This window comes from Phyllobates terribilis, unplaced genomic scaffold (assembly GCF_046119375.1).
Source record: "Phyllobates terribilis strain yellow unplaced genomic scaffold, ASM4611937v1 Scaffold_5__5_contigs__length_657084704, whole genome shotgun sequence".
Lineage (NCBI taxonomy): Eukaryota > Metazoa > Chordata > Amphibia > Anura > Dendrobatidae > Phyllobates > Phyllobates terribilis.
In genome coordinates this window covers 412,222,413-412,243,939 of record NW_027362765.1, presented here as the reverse complement: position 1 = coordinate 412,243,939, position 21,527 = coordinate 412,222,413, and the positions used below count along the sequence as shown (strand labels likewise).

The following is a 21,527-nucleotide window of genomic DNA, read 5'->3' as shown; positions in this document are numbered from 1 at the left end:
TTGGGCACGACCCAGTTTCACTCATGCTCAGAAAACTATGGCGAATCTGGCCAGGTGGCCCGGACTGGCAAGAAAAAGCCAAAAGTTGCACAATTTTCAAAAGTTTTGTGACTTTTCATAATGCTCTAAGGCAGAAAAAAAATCTTACATGAATTGGGGGTCTAAAAGTATCATGCACACAGGAAGGGGTGATATAAAACACACCAGATTCTGGATTTAAATTTACCTACCAGGCCCTTTAATACAAGTGACATTAAAGCATTAAAAAAAGTATAATGTTATAGATGTAAAGCTGTTTTCCAGTTTTATGGTTTTATTTAATTAATTGTTAATTAGTGTAAAAATTAAAATTCTCCTAATTTCTAAATAACTCAAGTGTTAGCTCCTCACCATTTACAAGACATTACACCGTAGTCAGTGAATGAAAACACCTGTGTCTTGTGACTAAATTCACAAGCTCCAACCCTCTCATACCCAGTTAGTTTTTTTTAGAAGTCCATTCTTCAGGCTCACTATTTTATACAATAGAATTCCATTCTTCAGGCTCAATATTTTATTCAATAGAAGTCCATTCTTCAGACTATTTTATACAATATAAGTCGATTCTCCAGGCGCACTAGTTTAAACAATAGAAGTCCATTCTTCAGGCTCACTATTTTATACAATAGAAGTTCATTCTTCAGGCTCACTATTTTATACAATAGAAGTTCATTCTTCAGGCTCACTATTTTATAGAATAGAAGTCCATTCTTCAGGCTCACTATTTTATTCAATAGAAGACGATTCTTCAGGCTATTTTATACAATAGAAGTTCATTCTTCAAGCTCACTATTTTATACAATAGAAGTCCATTCTTCAGGCTCACATTTCATACATGTTATGCTCGCTCCCCGACTGACTGGTGTGAGCTTGATTAGTGATCCCACTGGACCATGAACAGAGGAGTGCCTGGAGGGGCGTAACTAAGTATCAACTCGGTCCGATCAAGGTCACACGGCAGCTCAGTCGACTCCGTGAACCAGGGAGGAACCGAGCAGAGGGACCAGGTGCTACTCCAGGTCAGACCCCGGTCACAGTTGTTGACCCACACCGGGGAATGCAGGAATAGGCAGGTTAGGCTGGCATGCAGACAGGTGGGTACTGGCTGGCACGGCTGGTATGAAGACAGGTGGGTATTGGCAGGCACGGCTGGTATGCATACAGGAGGGGACTGGCAGGCATGGCTGGCATGCAGACAGGAGGGGACTGGCAGGCACGGCTGGCATGCAGACAGGCGGGGACTGGCAGGTAGGAACGCAGGCAGGATAGGGACCAGTACAGACTGGGACACAGGAACGGAGACGCAGGTGCGGTGGACAGCAGAGCAGAGCGAAACCGCCGGTGCGGTGAACAAGCAGAGCAGAACCGCCGGAGCGGTGAACAAACAGAGCAGGGCGAAAAAGCAGATGCGGCGAACAAGCAGAGCGGAGCAAAACCGCAGGTGCGGCGAACAAGCAGAGCGGAGCAAAACCGCAGGTGCGGCGAACAAGCAGAGCGGAGCAAAACCGCAGGTGCGGCGAACAAGCAGGGCGGAGCAAAACCGCAGGTGCGGCGAACAAGCAGAGCGGAGCAAAACCGCAGGTGCGGCGAACAAGCAGAGCGGAGCAAAACCGCAGGTGCGGCGAACAAGCAGAGCGGAGCAAAACCGCCGGTGCGGTGAACAAGCAGAGCGGAGCAAAACCGCCGGTGCGGTGAAAAAGCAGAGCGGAACAGAGCAGAAGGTGCAGGCAGACAGGACAGGGCTCTGTTCACATGGAACAGACTGGAAAATACAGGAAGATGGTTAGAACACAGGAGGTAGATACAGAGGAAGGGAAAGGGGACAAGCAGAACCAGATACACACAAGGTACTTACAATGAAGTAGCGAGTGGACACAAAACTCACAAACAGAAGTACAGAGACAATGAGTTGGAGTTAGGTGCAGGTTCAGACACTGCAGGAAAAGGGAAGGTTCGGACATAGAGACAAACAGGTAACGGGCTAGGACATTGTTCAGACAGGAACTGAACAGGGAACAAGATACAGGAACGAGCCTGGGAACTCAGCCCCCAGGGTGGCAGAAACAGACTAGAAGTCAGAGATACAGGTAGCGGCCCTGGGTACTCAGCCCCCAGGGTGGCGGAAACAGACTGGAAGTCAGATATACAGGTAGCGGCCCTGGGTACTCAGCCCCCAGGGTGGCGGAAATAGACTAGAGTCAGGACAGGACCTGGCAACTCACAGTTGCACAGAACACACTGTAAGAAAGTGTTGCTCAGGCACCTCCTCCTGGGTGGAGGGGGTTTAAGTATCCGGTGACTCACAGCAATAGGCTGGGGACGCATTAGGACTGCACACACTGTAGCTTTAAGAATCAGGAAGCAACAGCGCCGACGCCCTAAGCCAGCAGACAAGAGACATACAAACAGCAGGTACTGGAGCAAAGTGTGCAGCCTGGCCTGATAGGTAAGATTGCGGTCTTGCATGGTGGGAGATGGTAAGCCATGCAAGCACGCCGCCAGGGATGTTACAATACAATAGAAGTCCATTCTTCAAGCTCACTATTTTATACAATAGAAGTCCATTCTTCAGGCTCACTATTTTATATAATAGAAGTCTATTCTTTAGGCTCACTATATTATACAATAGAAGTAATAAAAAAAACAACATGTCAGCAGCCAAAGAAATCGCAAAAACTACCCAGGAAAATACAAAAATAAGCAAAGAAAAACCCTTCAGGACAAAATATGCCAGCGTAGGGCATTACGCAATAGACTACAGTGTTCAGCAAAAAAAAAATACAACGCAGGCAGTGCTGACATTAGGATTTACATTCTTTTATTTCAGGAGCAGAAATACATAGTGTAACTGATCACTTCATTAAATCACTGATTCCAAAGGATGGCTGAAATGTTCAGTTTATCTCTGTTCCGTTCATTTTAAAAAAAAAATTAAATAGTGTAACCTGCTAAGCATTTTTGTCTCTGTGGGAAAGACAGAAAAAGACTGGATGTTTTTTTGTATTGTTTTTTTTTTGAACCGCTGAAATCTATGGCAAATTGAATTAAAATGAAATTTATAATTTTGGTTTTTGTAAGAATTAAAAAATATAAAAATAAAATGAATCCATGCAAAAGTAAAAAAGCTGTTCTGAACATATCTTTGAAAATAAAGATCATAATGCCACTGCAAGGCATTGCTCCCAGCCTGTGTTTAACATATATGCCGGGAGCATCATGTTCGTCCTAGACTGCGTCCACCTCTCAGTTTACTGACAAGAATGATCTTAGTCACTGACATCGAACTAAGGCCTTATTCAGACGGCCATGATTTTCCTGGTATGCAAAAAAAAAATGGTTTCTAGCAGTGCTAGAGTATGTTCACACTGCAGTCAAAAACGTAAGTTTTTCAAGTGGAAGATGTTTCGGGACACTCCTTTTTTTTGTCATTTGGGGTTTTTTTTTATTATTTTTTATTATTATAATTTTTCGGTTGTCTACTATGCATTTTATCAGTTTTTGTTTGTGTTTTTTATATTCTTTTACATTTGCAGGTTTTTTCTGCGTGTTTTCCAAACATTTTTTGGAACCCAATGAAGCAATGAAGAAAATGCTTGGGTGTTTTTGACTCCCAGTTTTCGCCATGGATATGTAAAACATGTTTATATGAGTAAATCCCCTCGCTCGCCCACACACCCATCTAGGGTTAGTACTATCTAAGCAAGTTATCGCCTATCCACCAGCTCTCTCCAGCAGTGCCATAGACATCGGACCACATACACGGTCACTGATCCATTCGAATGGGGTATTTCAGAGCCGAGTTCTCAGGATTCGAGCGGCTCCCAGTGATCAAACCCCCATCGATCAGTGTGAATTTCTCCTTAACGGAGCTGCTCACCATTGGCAAAAATGTTTTTACTTAATAGGGACTAAAAATCATATTTTTGCAACTGGTTTTATTTAAAAATTTTGCACCATCAGTCTCGTACAGCCTCTGGGTGCACAGTCTATTGTGGCTGCAGAATGGGTTAACTGAGAATCTGTCAGTGAGCTGCTATGTCGGTCTGACAGGGCGGTTTGTAACTCTCTATCAGTCGTTTTCTGAGCTCCTCTCAGCTGATTTATGACCACATCAAAGTTGACTGTGTCGGGGAAACAAAGAGTCTGAAAAAGCCAAGATTTTTAATAAAACCCAATTGCAAAAATTCTTTTTAGCCCCAAATACATGCATTTAATAGATGCAATGTACTTCGCATATATGAATATTTTTGCATTATTTACTTGACTTACCCCATCAGACATTGCCTTACTTTACAGCACTGCAGTAAAAAAGATGAAAAGAAAAAAGGATGAAGCTCCTTTCAGGGAGACATAAAGCATATCACGGCCAATGCTCAGCACTGGGGGGGGAGATCCGGCAGCACTGATCCTATGAATATTTCAGAGTCCTGGCATCATGCATGAAATCACAATGAAAAGCTGTTTTTAAGAAATCCGCTCATAGACGGTTCGTCAGCCAGAAGGGATCCGAGCTGACAGTCCCCGACCTCCTCTCACCGCTCACACGTGTGATGCTCCCATCATACATCCGCCACTCCTAAGACTTCATTCCTCCTTGGTTGGCAAACAACGCTACATGTTTTGGGAGTTGTGTAACTTACAGAAACCCATTACACAGGGGCGCGAGAATAATGCCATAATCTTATTTAATTCCCTCATTTGTCTAGCCCTGCTGCTATTTAATAGGCACCATTCCAGTTAATTAAACGTCTCCCAGCAAGGATTTAACAGCAGTGAATGGCTGAGATGCTGGAAGACGGAGTAAAGCAATGCCAATTACTCTGAGCGGAAAGAAAATGGGAAATCAGACAGACGTGCTCACAATTACCAGAGATCAGTTTCCACTCACCTTGCTCATACTGATGCAACAGAGCCCAGCCTGCATTATGTAGCAGAGCCCAGTCTGCATGATGTAGCAGAGCCCAGTCTGCATGATGTAGCAGAGCCCAGCCTGCCTAATGTAGCAGACCCAGCCTGCCTGATGTAGCAGAGCCCAGCCTGCATGATGTAGCAGAGCCCAGCCTGCCTGATGTAGCAGAGCCCAGCCTGCATGATGTAGCAGAGCCCAGCCAGCCTGATGTAGCAGACCCAGCCTGCATGATGTATCAGAGTTCAGTCTGCATGATGTAGCAGAGCCCAGCCTGCATTATGTAGCAGAGCCCAGTCTGTATGATGTAGCAGAGCCCAGCCTGCATGATGTAGCAGAGCCCAGCCTGCATGATGTAGCAGAGCCCAGTCAGCCTGATGTAGAAGAGCCCAGCCTGCCTAATGTAGCAAGAGCCCAGCCAGCCTGATGTAGCAGAGCCCAGCCTGCCTAATGTAGCAAGAACCCAGCCAGCCTGATGTAGCAGAGCCCAGTCTGCATGATGTAGCAGAGCCCAGCCTGCATGATGTAGCAGAGCCCAGCCTGCATGATGTAGCAGAGCCCAGTCAGTCTGATGTAGAAGAGCCCAGCCTGCATGATGTAGCAGAGCCCAGCCTGCCTGATGTAGCAGAGCCCAGCCTGCCTGATGTATCAGATCCCAGCCTGCCTGATGTAGCAGAGCCCAGCCTGCCTGATGTAGCAGAGCCCAGCCAGCCTGATGTTGCAGAGCCCAGCCAGCCTGATGTTGCAGAGCCCAGCCTGCATGATGTAGCAGAGCCCAGCCAGCCTAATGTAGCAGAGCCCAGCCTGACTACTGTAGCAGAGCCCAGCCTGCCTAATATAGCAGAGCTCAGCCTGACTAATGTAGCAGAGCCCAGCCTGCATGATGTAGCAGAGTCCAGCCTGCATGATGTAGCAGAGCCCAGCCAGCCAGATGTAGAAGAGTCCAGCCGGCGTGATGTAGCAGAGCCCAGCCTGCCTGATGTAGCAGATCCCAGCCTGCATGATGTAGCAGAGCCCAGCCTGCCTGATGTAGTAGAGCCCAGCCTGCATGATGTAGCAGAGCCCAGCCAGCCTGATGTAGCAGACCCAGCCTGCCTGATGTAGCAGAGCCCAGCCTGCATGATGTAGCAGAGCCCAGCCAGCCTGATGTTGCAGAGCCCAGCCTGCATGATGTAGCAGAGCCCAGCCTGACTAATGTAGCAGAGCCCAGCCTGACTAATGTAGCAGAGCCCAGCCTGCCTGATGTAGCAGAGCCCAGCTAAGTAGTGTGGTGCAGCACTGTGGAGAGCTTTGTTGGTGTGAGTGATACATTTGAATTGAATTCTAGTGAATGAACAACAAGTGCAATGACTGGCACAGGGGGGAGGCATCGATGCAACAGGTGGATAGAAAAAGGAGTCTGGCTGCTGAATTGATGGAATAGAAAGGGGAAGATGGTCCGGGAAAGAGTTAAGCTGGTTTCACATGAGGAAGCTACTCATCTTTGGCATATTATGTTTTTTTATCCCAAAAAATATTGTTTCCCAAATGGAATCCAAAAGATGAAACTATGAACTCTGGCCTCCTTTCTGGCGATGTTCATCTCTTTTTTGAGACATCTGTTCATCTATTGGACTTTGAGGTCCTCGGTGAATGACTATATTAGAAGGGCCTACCAAAACACCATTTTTCCAGTGTAAAGATGTATGGTAACTACCCAACGAAATGCTAAGTGGGGAGAATTTTCCTAATGTTCAGCCATGTTTTTTGAGCATTCAAGTGTTTTAATATAAGAAAAAAATAATAGATCCAGCAATAGGGAAGCGTTCTTTGCCACACAGTGGTCAGTGACTGATATCTTCTGCCAAATAAACTCTTCACTTTACTGGGGAGACTCCTTCCGGAAGGTTGTCTCCTTTCCCCAAGAGACCCTTTGATGACCTGAGAGAGTTGGCAAGTTTGAGTTATTCCCATGAGCACAATTTCCTCTAAAAGTCAAAGTACTTAAGTGCATCTGGCCCGATGCTCAAGTTTCAATGGGAAAACAAAGACTCGCACCCTAAAAATCTCAGTACAAGTTGTTCCAAGCCCAGCTACAGAATGTGTGGAGTCAATGTCAGTGGATCCTCACATCCTGGGTAAGGACAGGGCGCTCACATTAGGTCACTGACTCCCGCAGTTAACTCCTTGGCACACATTCACTTGCAATAAGAAAGTGGACCTTAGATATGTCTCCAGCCGCAGAGAGAGCAAAACAAACCCACCCTGTGGGGAAGGCAAGGAGCGGTCTATACATGTAATTACTGCAACAGCGCAGTTCTTGTGCTCCCCGCAGGACTCTGTGCGAGGGATGAGGGCGAAACTTTCCAGCAATTGCTTCAAGAGAAGTTGAGGGGCGGAGGGTGAACTTAATTTTTGCAAGATGAGGAACCAAATCTATGAGATTAATTATGGATATTCCTGTAGAAAACTCATACTCGTTAACTTTACTGTCATCATCAATTAATATTAACGGATTAAGTCATGAATAATTTAGATGTGATTATTTTTATTTCAAGGGTCATAAAATAAATAGCTAGAGAAGTCTGAAAAAATGCTGAAACTAAAAAACTGGGCTAGTAGTCCAGGTCTAAGAAGCGGAGTCTCCCATGTTTCCTGGAATCCCCAATGGTAAAATGGGCTAATCATGACGTAATCAGAACGCTGTTATTCTAAGCACATATGTAAAGAGTAAACTAAAATGTTTGCTTAATTACGGGGGCTCCATCTTGCCTCTTAACTCGAAGAGTCACTTTTGAAATTTTGCTAAAAATCCATTTAGAGATCTCAAATTATAAAATAAGACTTTTAACTCACAGAGAAATCAGGTTACATTCTAGTCAACGTTTATGAAGAGGATAAAAAGGAAGTGAGACTGTACTGCAACTCTTTAGTGAGTGAATAATCTAATACCAGTGCTGGATTCACAGCTACACTGCTCAGTACTGCTGTACAATAGCCTGCATGCTGCTGCTGATCCTGAGAATGTGAGAAACAGAAATGGGGAGCAGGATTTTCTCTTCTATGGGTACTATGTATAGGAGACATCATGTCAAATAGTCTCTACCCACTAGCTGGAAAACAGAAATAGAGCCTGCAGAGGGGAAACTACTGCAAAATGCAGGATAACAGTCATATAATAACCCAAAAATCATGTTATTCCTCATGTACATGTCATGGGTGTGTCAGGTGTAATGGACAGTCTCTCTGAATCTGGCTGTAGAAGGTCACTGCGCTTGGCATTGTAGATGCCTTCTTAATCCTAGAAGGACCTCCCTTTTGCTACTGATTGACACACCCTTTCCTGGGAGTTAAAAACACTCAGTTTGCTCCAGGGAATTGCCGGTGATACTTCTATGTACCTTTGTGCAGGCTTGGAGCGCTAGCAGTTGGCTAGCTTCTCCTCTGGTGCCCTTGGAGGACAGATGGCGTTATCTCTCAGGTGTCTGCTCAAGCTAAGTTTATTCCTTTTGTTTTGTTTGTCTACCTTGTTGTCTTTAGTTTTTAGTGGGGCCTGACCAGTTCTCACCCCTCCCCCTCCCTATCTAGGGCCAAGCTCTAGGGATATACAGGGATTAGGTTTCCTGCTTGGCAATTGGTGTGGAACCAATATAGGGACGGTAGGGTAGTCAGGGTGATATTAGATCTGCCTAGGGCTCTCCACTCCCCCTTTCCCTAGTGTTTGGTCTTCCTCCCCCTCTTCCCTTTGTGTTGCACTTTCTTTCCCACACTGTGCGTGACAGTATACAGTACAGACCAAAAGTTTGGACACACCTCATTTAAAGATTTTTCTGTATTTTCTTGACTATGAAAATTGTACATTCACACTGAAGGCATCAAAACTATGAATTAACACATGTGGAATTATATACTTAACAAAAAAGTGTGAAACAACTGAAAATATGCCTTATATTCTAGGTTCTTCAAAGTAGCCACCTTTTGCTTTGATGACTGCTTTGCACACTCTTGGCATTCTCTTGATGAGCTTCAAGAGGTAGTCACCGGAAATGGTCTTCCAACAATCTTGAAGGAGTTCCCAGAGATGCTTAGCACTTGTTGGCCCTTTTGCCTTCACTCTGCGGTCCAGCTCACCCCAAACCATCTCGATTGGGTTCAGGTCTGGTGACTGTGGATGCCAGGTCATCTGGCGTAGCACCCCATCACTCTCTTTCTTGGTCAAATAGCCCTTACACAGCCTGGAGGTGTGTTTGGGGTCATTGTCCTGTTGAAAAATAAATGATGGTCCAACTAAACGCAAACCGGATGGAATAGCATGCCGCTGCAAGATGCTGTGGTAGCCATGCTGGTTCAGTATGCCTTCAATTTTGAATAAATCCCCAACAGTGTCACCAGCAAAGCACCCCCTACACCAGGGGTCTCAAACACGCGGACCGCGGGCCGCATGCGGCCCCTGAGGCTGCTTTATGCGGCCCGCAGGCACAGACCCCTTGACGATCCCGACCTGGTCCAGGAGGAGCCGCCGACAGCAGCGCTGAATTGCCACACAGAGACTGTTTCCCAGCACTGCATTTCCAATGCCAGCCGCTGGCCAATCAGAGGCCAGCAGCTGATATCTGCGTGTCGGCGCAGCGAGTATGACGTCATTGCCATATGCAGATGTCAACTGCTGGCCTCTGATTGGCCGGCGGCTGACATTGAAAATGCTGTGCTGGGAGACAGTCTCTGTGCGGCAATGCAGCGCTGCTGTCGGCGGCTCCTCCTGGACCAGGTCGGGATCGTCAAGGGGTCGGACTCTGTGGTGCCTGCGGGCCACATCTGCAGGAAGGCCGCCGAGAGAACGGAGGACAGGTGAGAATCATCTTTTTTTTTTTCTATTTTATGTGTGTGAAGAACAGCACAGGGGGCACAGAGCCACAACATGGGGACCGGGATGGTGCACAGAGCCACAAGAGGGGACCTGGATGGGGCACATAGCCACAGGATGGGGACCTGGATGGGGCACATAGCCACAAGAGGGGACCTGGATGGGGCACATAGCCACAAGATGTGGACCTGGATGGGGCACATAGCCTCAAGATGTGGACCTGGATGGGGCACATAGCCACAAGATGGGGACCTGGATGGGGCACAGAGCCACAAGATGGGGCACATAGCCACAAGATGGGGACCTGGATGGGGCACATAGCCACAAGATGGGGACCTGGATGGGGCACATAGCCACAAGATGGGGACCTGGATGGGGCACATAGCCACAAGATGGGGACCTGGATGGGGAACATTGCCACAGGATGGGGACCTGGATGGGGCACATAGCCCCAAGATGGGGACCTGGATGAGGCACATTAGTACAAGATGGGCGCCAGGATGGGGAACGTTGCCACAGGATGGGGACCTGGATGGGGCACATAGCCACAGGATGGGGACCTGGATGGGGACCTGAATGGGGCACATAGCCACAGGATGGGGACCTGGATGGGGCACATTAGTACAAGATGGGGACTTGGATGGGGAACATTACTACAAGATGTTTTCCATTATTACTATATGATGCTAATTGTAAGACAATATTACTGTATGTGGCCAATTGGGGGAAATAAAATTGTAAAAAAAATAAAAAATAAAATAAAGCATGAAAAAATATTGGCCACTAAAAATGCTGTTTTATATGTAAACTAAAGTAAACACAAAAAAGTGCACGTTTATTATCGCCACATCCATAACGACCCAAGCCATAAAAAAATAAACACGGCAAAAATGTTCAAAAGGTGTATACAAAAAAAATGGTATCACTAAAAATGTCACATTGAACAAAGAATGCGGCCCCCAAATTCAAATTTTTTCCATGTGCGGCCCATATACCCAGCCGAGTTTGAGACCCCTGCCCTACACCATCACACCTCCTCCTCCATGCTTCACGGTGGGAACCAGGCATGTAAAGTCCATCCGATCACCTTTTCTGCGTCGCACAAAGACTCGGTGGTTGGAACCAAAGATCTCAAATTTGGACTCATCAGACCAAAGCACAGATTTCCACTGGTCTAATGTCCATTCATTGTGTTCTTTAGCCCAAACAAGTCTGTTCTGCTTGTTGCCTGTCCTTAGCAGTGGTTTCCTAGCAGCTATTTTACCATGAAGGCCTGCTGCACAAAGTCTCCTCTTAACAGTTGTTGAAGAGATGTGTCTGCTGCCAGAACTCTGTGTGGCATTGACCTGGTCTATAATCTGAGCTGCTGTTAACCTGCGATTTCTGAGGCTGGTGACTCGGATAAACTTATCCTCAGAAGCAGAGGTGACTCTTGGTCTTCCTTTCCTGGGGCGGTCCTCATGTGAGCCAGTTTCTTTGTAGCGCTTGATGGTTTTTGCAACTGCACTTGGGGACACTTTCAAAGTTTTCCCAATTTTTCGGACTGACTGGCCTTCATTTCTTGAAGTAATGATGGCCACTCGTTTTTCTTTACTTAGCTGCTTTTTTCTTGCCATAATACAAATTCTAACAGTCTATTCAGTAGGACTATCAGCTGTGTATCCACCAGACTTCTGCACAACACAACTGATGGTCCCAACCCCATCTATAAGGCAAGAAATCCCACTTATTAGACCTGACAGGGCACACCTGTGAAGTGAAGACCATTTCCGGTGACTACCTCTTGAAGCTCATCAAGAGAATGCCAAGAGTGCGCAAAGCAGTCATCAAAGCAAAAGGTGGCTACTTTGAAGAACCTAGAATATAAGACATATTTTCAGTTGTTTCACACTTTTTTGTTAAGTATATAATTCCACATGTGTTAATTCATAGTTTTGATGCCTTCAGTGTGAATGTACAATTTTCATAGTCATGAAAATACAGAAAAATCTTTAAATGAGAAGGTGTGTCCAAACTTTTGGTCTGTACTGTACATGTAACAGTTTATTCTGGAAAGTCACCTGAAAACGACAGATATAACAAGCATCCACACATAAATGCTTTATTTTATTTTTTTTCTTACCCATGTTTATTATGAGTTAAATATTTTTATATATAGGACTTTTACAGACGATACCAAATATTATTATTATTAATCATATTAATTAATATGATTATTTTTGTATTTCTTTATATGTGGAAAGGGAAAAGGAAGTTGATTCAAACTTATGTTTTTTTTAATTCTTCAATATTTTTAAAAGTTTATTTTTTACATTTCACTTTAAATATTGTAGTCACCCTTGGGGACTATAAACTGTAATTCTTTGATTGCTTGTACTATATACTGCAATAGTAGAGTACAGCCTCCCCCGTTCCATGACATAATAGTACGTTATAAAGCAGGAAGAGGTTAAAGAGGCCCTCCTCTCTCCTGATATGTCTGTTTTAGTGAATAGTTGCATTCATGTCTTCACTCTGTTATTCCTCCTGGAAATATATGAATAAACCGTCGAGTTGGTGTTGCCATTCTTTTTGATAAAAGAACATCTAACTACAATCAGGGCTGAAATTGTCAGACTGTGTAGGGGGGACACATCCATTAACAAGGGGAATTTATGCATTTAGAAGAGGAATAACAGAGGGACAGCACAATGAAGAGTCCTAGGAATGAAAAATGAAGAGTGAGAGAACAGATCTTTTTTTTAAGGTGAATTAGACTTTTGTAATTCATATTATATATCATACACACACAGTATATAAGAATGCTTAGGTTTGTGCTGTTGGATCAGGGCAGTATTACATTATAACAATATTACGACACAGATATTATAACAGCAGAGACAATAATGGTGATGACTGTTATAACCTCACTTCTCCAAATTACATATATTAGAGAAGTGGGTAAAAGTTAGAAAAGTTTGGAATAACTGCAGTGAGAGAGCAAAAATAAACTGTGTGGACTGCGGTGGGAAAAAAGTACTACTACTCCCCTCGGAGCAGCTCAGTAGTGAAGAGCGCACTTATAGACACAAGAAAAATAAAATACTTATACTGAAAGGTAAATGTACCACCTCTGTGTGAAAGGGCTGACTGTAGGGGTCTCTGTTTGTTCTTATCCCCCATCCAACTGCGTAAACCTTCCAGATAGGAGGGAACCAGTGCGAAGAAGGAGAGGGTCAGTAAGTCAGGCGGCATTCACACAGCTGTAGTACTGGGGTGTTTTGACATCCACAATACTCCTGGAACCCCTCCCCCACCCCATGCTGTGATCCCTATTTGCAAGTTTTCATAGTTGCAGTGGTATGGTGAAAGTAAAGCTGAACTTTGGGATCCTGAAAAACTTAGCAAAAAATGCAGCAAGAAAATCAGCAAAACCTGCTTTTTGTCTGAAGCTTTTTTACTGCAAATAGATCAGGTTTTGGCTGCAGAAAAAAAGCAGCAAAAAAGCAATGTGTGAACATAGCCTACCAGTATTTGGCGCAGAAAAACGTTGCATAAAATATGCGCGTTTTTTATGCAGATTTTTCCCTACTCATTAGTATGGGTGAAATGTGCAGCAGAAACTCTGAAAGAACTGACATTCTGCAGATTTAAATCTGCTCCAAATCTGCAAGGAAAAAAAAGCAACCTGTGCATGAGACTTCAGGATTCTCATTCACTTTGCTGCCATCAGGAAACACTTCAGGTTCTGTAACAAATCTGCAACAAAAAAAAACGTACTTGTGCTCAGACCCCAAGAGGCGTTTGTCACTTTTTTTCCAGCATTTCGATGTGAATTTTTATTTATTTTTAGTAAAAACAATGGAACCTGATGCTTACAAAATATGAAATATAAAACATAATTTTTTGTGTGTGTTTTTCTGACCTTTTGGAGAGTTTTTTTTAGGTCTATGGTGTGCTCTTATTAAAACTTTGTTTCTGGTCTTTCCCATAGGGATTATTTTAGGATATAAAAAACAACCGAAATACAAAAAAAAAAAAAAACACTGTGTGCAGAGGTAATCTTAGTGTGGTTTCACACATACCCTACCCATTTTTGGGAAAATTGCTCTTGCAGTTTTTGATGCATTCTTTTCAACCAAAGCCAGAACTGGATCCAGCAAAAAAAAAACAACAACACATTTTTGGATCACGGCGCCTCTGTGAACAACACAATCCTTACTAATTCTACTCCTTTAAGAGGAGCCTGTTTTGACAGGCATCTGAAGATAGTGAATCACTAAAGTGATTTTTTTTTTTGCCCCTCTGTTAGGTATCATATATGTAAGTATTATAAAGGTAGTAACGAGCTCACCGGTCTGTTAGGTATCATATATGTAAGTATTATAAAGGTAGTAACGAGCTCACCGGTCCCCGTTTTCTCCCAGTTTCCGCGGTGTTCCAGATCACTAAATCACTGTGTGGAGTGGCAATTACTCTCTCAATGGAAGTCTATGAAACTCAGAACAAGGCTCTCTAGCTCCATAGATTTGCATGGAGACAATTCAAAAAGTGATCTCTGATCCACTGATGTGATTCAGCAGGTCACAAATGCAGTCAAGTGCTGCTGTAAGGGACCGGAGTGACACTGAAAGCGAGAGAAGATGTTGAACGGTATTTTACTACCTTCATATCATTTACACACCTGATCCCTAAAAAAAAGTGGAAAAAAAACACTGAAATGTGGCTTAAACTTTATATTTAAATATTACTTTTCACCAAATTTTTCATGTTAAACTGGACAAATGATGTAATAGGCGCTGCGGAACAGAATACATTTCTATTTTATTGCAGCTATGTTAGACATAAAAGTATTTGGCACCTAAACAGTTAAAAAAATCCAAATCCAAGTAGGCATTACCTGAGAGATTTCACTGGGGGTGTGTTCTTCTTACTGTTTCTGACTCTGAACAATCATAAGCAGGCAGCAACACCCCACAATATCTTAGAACAGGCTCAGTGTGAGTCATAATGACATAGTTTGGTCTCCTCACTGCAGTGATGACTAGTGCTGGAGCACAGAAGACCTGAGTGTGATTAACATCTTTTATCTCCAGCAGTCACTGTGGGGGGGGATGCAGAGATGACAGCTTTGAGAGGAGAATTACTAGAAGTGTTTGTAATGAGACTCATCTTCTGCAGTACTGCTCCTGCCACCACACTGCCTGGAAGAGTTGAGAGCTGAAAGCTGTCAGTTAACCACACTCAGTTCTGCTGTGCTCCAGCACATGCCATAACTTCAGTGGGGAGAACGATACATGTCACTCACCGAGGCTGATCGAAGCTATTGTGGGGATGTGATCTTATTTCCTCTGCCTATTGCTGTCTGCTTATGATTGGTCAGCATCAAAAAGAGTAAAAAGTACACGCCCCCAGTGAAATCTCTCTGGTAGCACCCACTGCAAAAAAATTAACTCTTTAGGTGGCAAATAGTTTGATCACTAATATCTCTGCAAAGGCGAGGTGAAATAAAAAAGAAAAAAAACATATACAGTTAGGTCCATATATGTTTGGCACATGTTAAGGAGCTGAAACTCCTAAACCCTTCATCCAATTTTAATGTGGATACCCTCAAATGAAAGCTGAAAGTCTGAACTTCAACTGCATCTGAATTGTTTTGTTTAAAATTCATTGTGGTAATGTCTAGAACCAAAATTAGAAAAATGTTGTCTCTGTCCAAATATATATGGACCTAACTGTATATGTTTTATTCTGCTCTGCAGCCACTATTACATTGTGAGTCCAAATCAATATGAAAAATTTGGAGACTGGTCCTCTTTATAAGGGGTTGACCACTACTCGATAACCCATTCATAACTGCTAAATTGTCATCATAAAAGATATACAGTAATTACCTCCTGGACCGGCACCATTCCTAGGATGTTGGCGGCACTGTCTCCAGTGGTCACATAACATTATTATATGACATGACCGCTGCAATCTATCAACATTCATCGAGCGGCTGCAGCTTTTACAACATCCTGTCTGAAACAATACAGTTGTGGCTAAAAGTTTTGAGAGTGACACAAATTTTCGTTTACACACTTTTTTCATAATGGCAATTTGATTAACATAGATTGTGATGACAACTGATTGGATGAAGTGCAAAAAATTGCAGTCATACCTTGCCAAGAAAATTACTTTTAATCCCAAAAGAAAATAAAACATTTTCACAGAATTTCAGCTCTGACGCAAAATGACCTGCTGACATTCATTCCATTTTAGTGATATTCTCGTTCGCCCAGGAAGAAAAGTGTTAACGAGAACAAGGCATCTGATACCACTATGTCATGTTGATTGGAGATATAAGAGCAGACTGGTTGCTTTAAAAGTGAGCTGGTACTTTAAAATCATGCTGTTAATCATGGTTACCTCCAAGGAGACAAGTGCAGTCATCATTGCTTTGCATCAAAACGGCTTTACAGGCAAGGACATTGCTACTTGTAAGATTGCCCCTAAAGCAATCATTTTTCGGATCATCAAGAACTTCAGGGAGAGGTTCAATTGCTGTGAAGAACATTTCAGGGTGCCAAGAAAGTCAACCAAGTGCAAGGACCATCTATTAAAGAGGATTCAGCTACGGGATTGGTTCAACACCAGTGCAAAGCTTGCTCAAGAGCGGCAGCAGGCAGATGTCAGTGCATCTACAAGCACAGCTCATGAGGCGAAGGATACTGGCCTGGTATCAAGGAAAGCAGCAAAGAAGCCACTTCTCTCCAAGAAAACATCAAGCACAAACTGACATTCTGCAAAACCTACAGGGATTGGATTGCAGAGGATTGGGGTAACGTTATTTTCTCTGATGAAGCCCCCTTCAGACTGTTTGGAACATCTGGAAGAATGATTGTCCGGAGAAGAAAAGGTGAGTACTACCATGAGTCTTGTGACATGCTAACAGTAAAGCATCTTGAGACCATTCAATTATGGAGTGGGCTCACTCATAATTATGCCTAAAATATTGCCACTGCCATGAAGAATGGAGTCTAAATATTCTCCAAGAGCAACTTCTCCCAAACAATCCAGGGAGCAATTTGAGGATGAACAATGTTTTTTCCAATATGATGGAGATCATGTCACAAGGGAAAAGTGATAACTGAGTGGTTCAGTGAATAAAAATGTGGGATTCATGGCCAGGAAATTTCCCATATCTCAATCCCAAGAAAAATCAAATGTACAAAAAAGGTAAATACAACATAGTCAAGTCCATGGAACCAACCAAAGTGGAGGGATGCCTGGCCAGGCTGACACGTGTTTCACACAGTGTGCTCCATCAAGAGTAGATGAAGGCACCTTGATTCCCCTCCACTTTAGTTGGTACCATGCCTTTGACTATGTTGTATTTACTTTTTTGCATTATTCTTTAGTGCATTTTTTGCGGTGAATTACACCAGTTATTATATGCACTAAACTTGTCAGGATATTTTTTTTTTTTTCATGTTCTTTCTGCTCCTTGCTGACCTACTGCACTTTGCACTGTATGAGATATATTACGTCATCTACTTGTGCCATTAATTGATAACTATCGCACCTTTTTATTTTTATATATGTTCAATTAATGTTTTGCATACGTTTATACAGTGGTTTGAAAAAGTGTTTGCCCCTTCCTGATTTCTTATTCTTTTGCATGTTTGTCACACTTAAATGTTTCCGATCACAAAACAAATTTAAATATTAGACAAAGATAACACAAGTAAACACAAAATGCAGTTTTTAAATGAAGGTCTTTATTACTAAGGGAAAAAGAAATCCAAACCTACAGGGCCCTGTGTAGTGAAAAAGTAATTGCCCCCTAAACCCAATAACTGGTTGGACCACTCTTAGCAACAACAACTGCAATCAAGCGTTTGTGATAACTGTCAAGGAGTCTTTTACAACGCTCTGGAGGAATTTTGGTCACTCATCTTTGCAAAATTGTTATAATTCAGCTACATTGGAGGGTTTCCGAGCATGAACCGCCTTTTTAAGGTCATGCCACAGAATCTCAATCGGATTAAGGTCAGGACTTTGTCTAGGCCACTCCAAAGTCTTAATTTAGTTTTTCTTATGCCATTGAGAGGTGGACTTGCTGGTATGTTTTGGATCATTGTCCTACTGCATAACTCAAGTGTGCTACAGCTTGAGATCACAAACAGATGGCCGGACATTGTCCTTCAGGATTTTTTGGTAGATCGCAGAATTCATGGTTCCATTTACCACAACAAGTCTTCCAAGTCCTGAAGCAGCAAAACAGCCCCAGAACATCACACTACCACCACCATATTTTACTGTTGGTATGATGTTCCTTTTCTGAAATTTTGTGTTACTTCTACGCCAGATGTAATGGGACATACACCTTCCTAAAGTTAAACTTTTGTCTCGTCAGTCCACAGAGTATTCTCCCAAAAGTCTTGGCGATCATCAAGATGTTTTCTGGCAAAACTGAGATGAGCCTTTATGTTATTTTTGCTCAGCAGTGGTTTTCGTCTTGGATCTCTGCCATGCACGCCATTTTTGCCCAGTCTCTTTCTTATGGTGGAGTCATGAGCACTGACCTTAACTGAGGCAAGTGAGGCCTGCAGTTCTTTGGATGTTGTTGTGGGGTCTTTTGTGACCTCTTAGATGAGTCGTAGCTGCGTTCTTGGGGTAATTTTGGTCGGTAGGCCACTCCTCGAAAGGTTCACCACTGTTCCATGTTTTCGCCATTTGTGGATAATAGCACTCACTATGGTTCATTGGAGTCCCAAAGCTTTAGAAATGGCTTTACAACCTTTTCCAGACCGACAGATCTCAATTTCTTAAGTTTCTCATTTGTTCCTGAATTTCTTTGGATCGCAGCATGATGTCTAGCTTTTGAGGATCTTTTGTTCTACTTCACTTTGTCAGGCAGGTCCTATTTAATTGATTTCTTGATTGAGAACAGGTGTGGCAGTAATCAGGCCTGTGTGTGGCTAGGGAAATTTAACTCAGCTTCCCAAAGATGTGATAAACCACAGTTAATTTATGTTTTAAGGGGGGCAATCACTTTTTCTCACAGGGCACTATAGGTTTGGATTTCTTTTTCCCTTAATAATAAAAGGTCTTCATTTAAAAACTGCATTTCACGTTTTCTTGTGTTATCTTTTTCTAATATTTAAATTTGTTTTGTGATCTGAAACATTTAAGTGTGACAAACATGCAAAAGAATAAGAAATCAGGAAGGGGGTAAACACTTTTTCACACCATTGTATGTGCTTATCTGCATTGTACCATCCATTGGTGTTTCTAGCTGCACTGTCCCTTTTCTCTTTCTGTTTCTCCACTTTGAATGAATTCCTTGTATTGTATTACAGTATGTTTCTATTGATTTTTCAATAAAGTCTTTGATTTTTGCATGAAATGTTTGTAAGTGTAATAAGGGCACTATATGGTAGCATGTGTACAATATCTAGTGGTATTATTTATGCATTATAGGACATTATTATATTGGCACTGATTGGGAGAATTGTGAAGGAAATCAACTGTCAGAAAATAATAACCATTAGAAGACACTATTGTCTTCAGCTATTTCTAAGGAGATTGCGCTCACTCCTAATTATGGGGGATGAGGTGTATCAATGAGGGATTATCCAGGCATCTGTAATGCCCATCTGTACAATGTTACTTTTGTTTAAGAGTCTAAAATAACCAAGTGAAACCCCATGAGGGACCTCTAATGGAGGCTATAATGGAGGCCACCTTCCCTAGAAGCAGGGATGACCATGAAGTTGCTGAATACAATATTTTGGAGCTTTCCAGATTTCTTGTAAGGCTACAGAAGGATCGTGTCCGTCAGTATGTTCTCCCTTATGTCACTTGCTTCTTGGCAGTAGATAACATGAGCAGAGGTGAGATCAGGACACTGGATTTGTACCTTTTCTATGCAGCCGCTCGGTCCCACATGACAAAGAAGAAGACGACTGTGAAAACACTTCAGTCGTGAAGATAAACGGAGAATACAGACAACCCACTCAGGTCTTGTGAGCACAAACCTATCAGATAAAATAACATGGCTGGACGGGCGGCAGGAAAAACACTCAGGACGGTTACAAAAACGCCTTTCAGAGCTGCTGGTAATCGCTTTATGGAATTTGCATGTATAGGAAACATTTCTGAAGGAGTCACACCTCAGAAGAAGAGAGCAGCCGAGTGCACCGAGGTCCACCAGGCTGTCGTCAACTTAGGCGCCAATCTCCTGCACTTTGCATTTGGCGGGGGACGCCAAGGGGTCTGTTGAGAACAATAGGAGCCATACTGCATGGGGCGCCTGCTGGTATCCTCTTACAGCCTAATAGCTCATACTAGGGGTTCTCCGTACATATGGCAAACAATATGGGAAAACTGTAAACAGTTTACAGTTCCTGTAAAACATTATTTACAATAAAGTATCAAAGTATTTTGTATTGCTAGGCTTCTACAGCCTCTGTGTAACATGGTACATAACTCATAACTCACTGCAATCTGCTATGTACTGCCATACCTAGAGGCTGTAGAAACCAAACAGCCTAAAATGCTACAAAGCATTTCTATTAAAAAAAAAAAGTCAAAAAGACTACTGTGTGTCTCTATATAAGATCAAAGGCACATGGATGTATAGCAGGGGGACCATAGATCTTTATGAGAATTGTACTTCGTATAATCCATCTCTTGAATATAGTGTGCAAGAGGTCTAACTTCTTACAAATTAAAGTGATAGTGAGGTAGACAAACACCATTGTGATGGGAGTTAACACATTAGATTTGTGAGGCTCCTATCAGATCCCCATTAATTACTCCGTCATGACTGTTCATCAGTAGATCATACAATATGATCATAAAAGAACAATGTCTAAGGTTACAACAGAGTAACATACAGAAACCAGACACGGGATGTCAGTGTGGTTATCGCCACAGATGTCTGTACAGGTGTCATGATGGGAAGACAAAGATCAACCAGAGTGTGTGTATATACATAATTGTGTGTGCTTTTATATATATATATATGTCACACACATATACAGTGCTCAGGATTGTCTCTTCAGAATTCCCTATAGGTGTTCGATTGGGTTCAAATCAGGAAACATCATCAATGAACAGATGTATTGATCTATATTGAGACAGAAGATACTGCAATCACTCCGTGCCCTTGGTAGACGTGCACTTTTCCAACATGACAATGATCCAAAACACCACATACCGAAGGCTAATGGTACATTTCTGAAGAACAGGGTGAAAGTGACTCAGTGGCCAAGTGTCTCCTGATCTGACCCCAACCGAACACCTATTGAGAATTCTGATGACAAAAGTTGTCATCACTCTCCATCCAGCATCCAGGCTCAAAAAGATGCCGTTCTTGAAGAATGGAAAAAATAGATGATACAATTAGAGATGAGCGAACCTGAAAGTTTTGGGTTTGTTCCAAACAGTTAAGTGTCCGGTGTTAAACGCTAAACACAGGCTTCTCCCGGAAGTCCATTGCAATGTTCGGAGTTCTGGGAGAAGTCCAGGAGGAGAGAGAGAATATTTTCCAGCTCAAAAGTTTGGGTCCTTATTGTTTCCAATGGGGTTTTTCCCTCTGCTTGGTCTGAAAAAAATTACCCTTACTGAGTGCCACATTTTTTTTCTTGATTTCTTTTAGTGTTTCTTAAAGCCATAAAGTTTCCATTTGAAATTACATTAGTTTTGTGCCATGTCTGTGATCTGCTTTTTTTCAACAACATTAAACAACTGAATGAACATCCTCCGATC

At 42.9% G+C, this 21,527-nt stretch overlaps 1 protein-coding gene across 1 annotated transcript in view; it reads right to left on the bottom strand.

Moving 5' to 3' along the window:
* Positions 1 to 21,527, bottom strand: part of CHST15 (carbohydrate sulfotransferase 15) — a 60,963-nt gene that overhangs the window by 34,657 nt on the left and 4,779 nt on the right. The gene's annotated exons all lie outside the window — the stretch shown is intronic.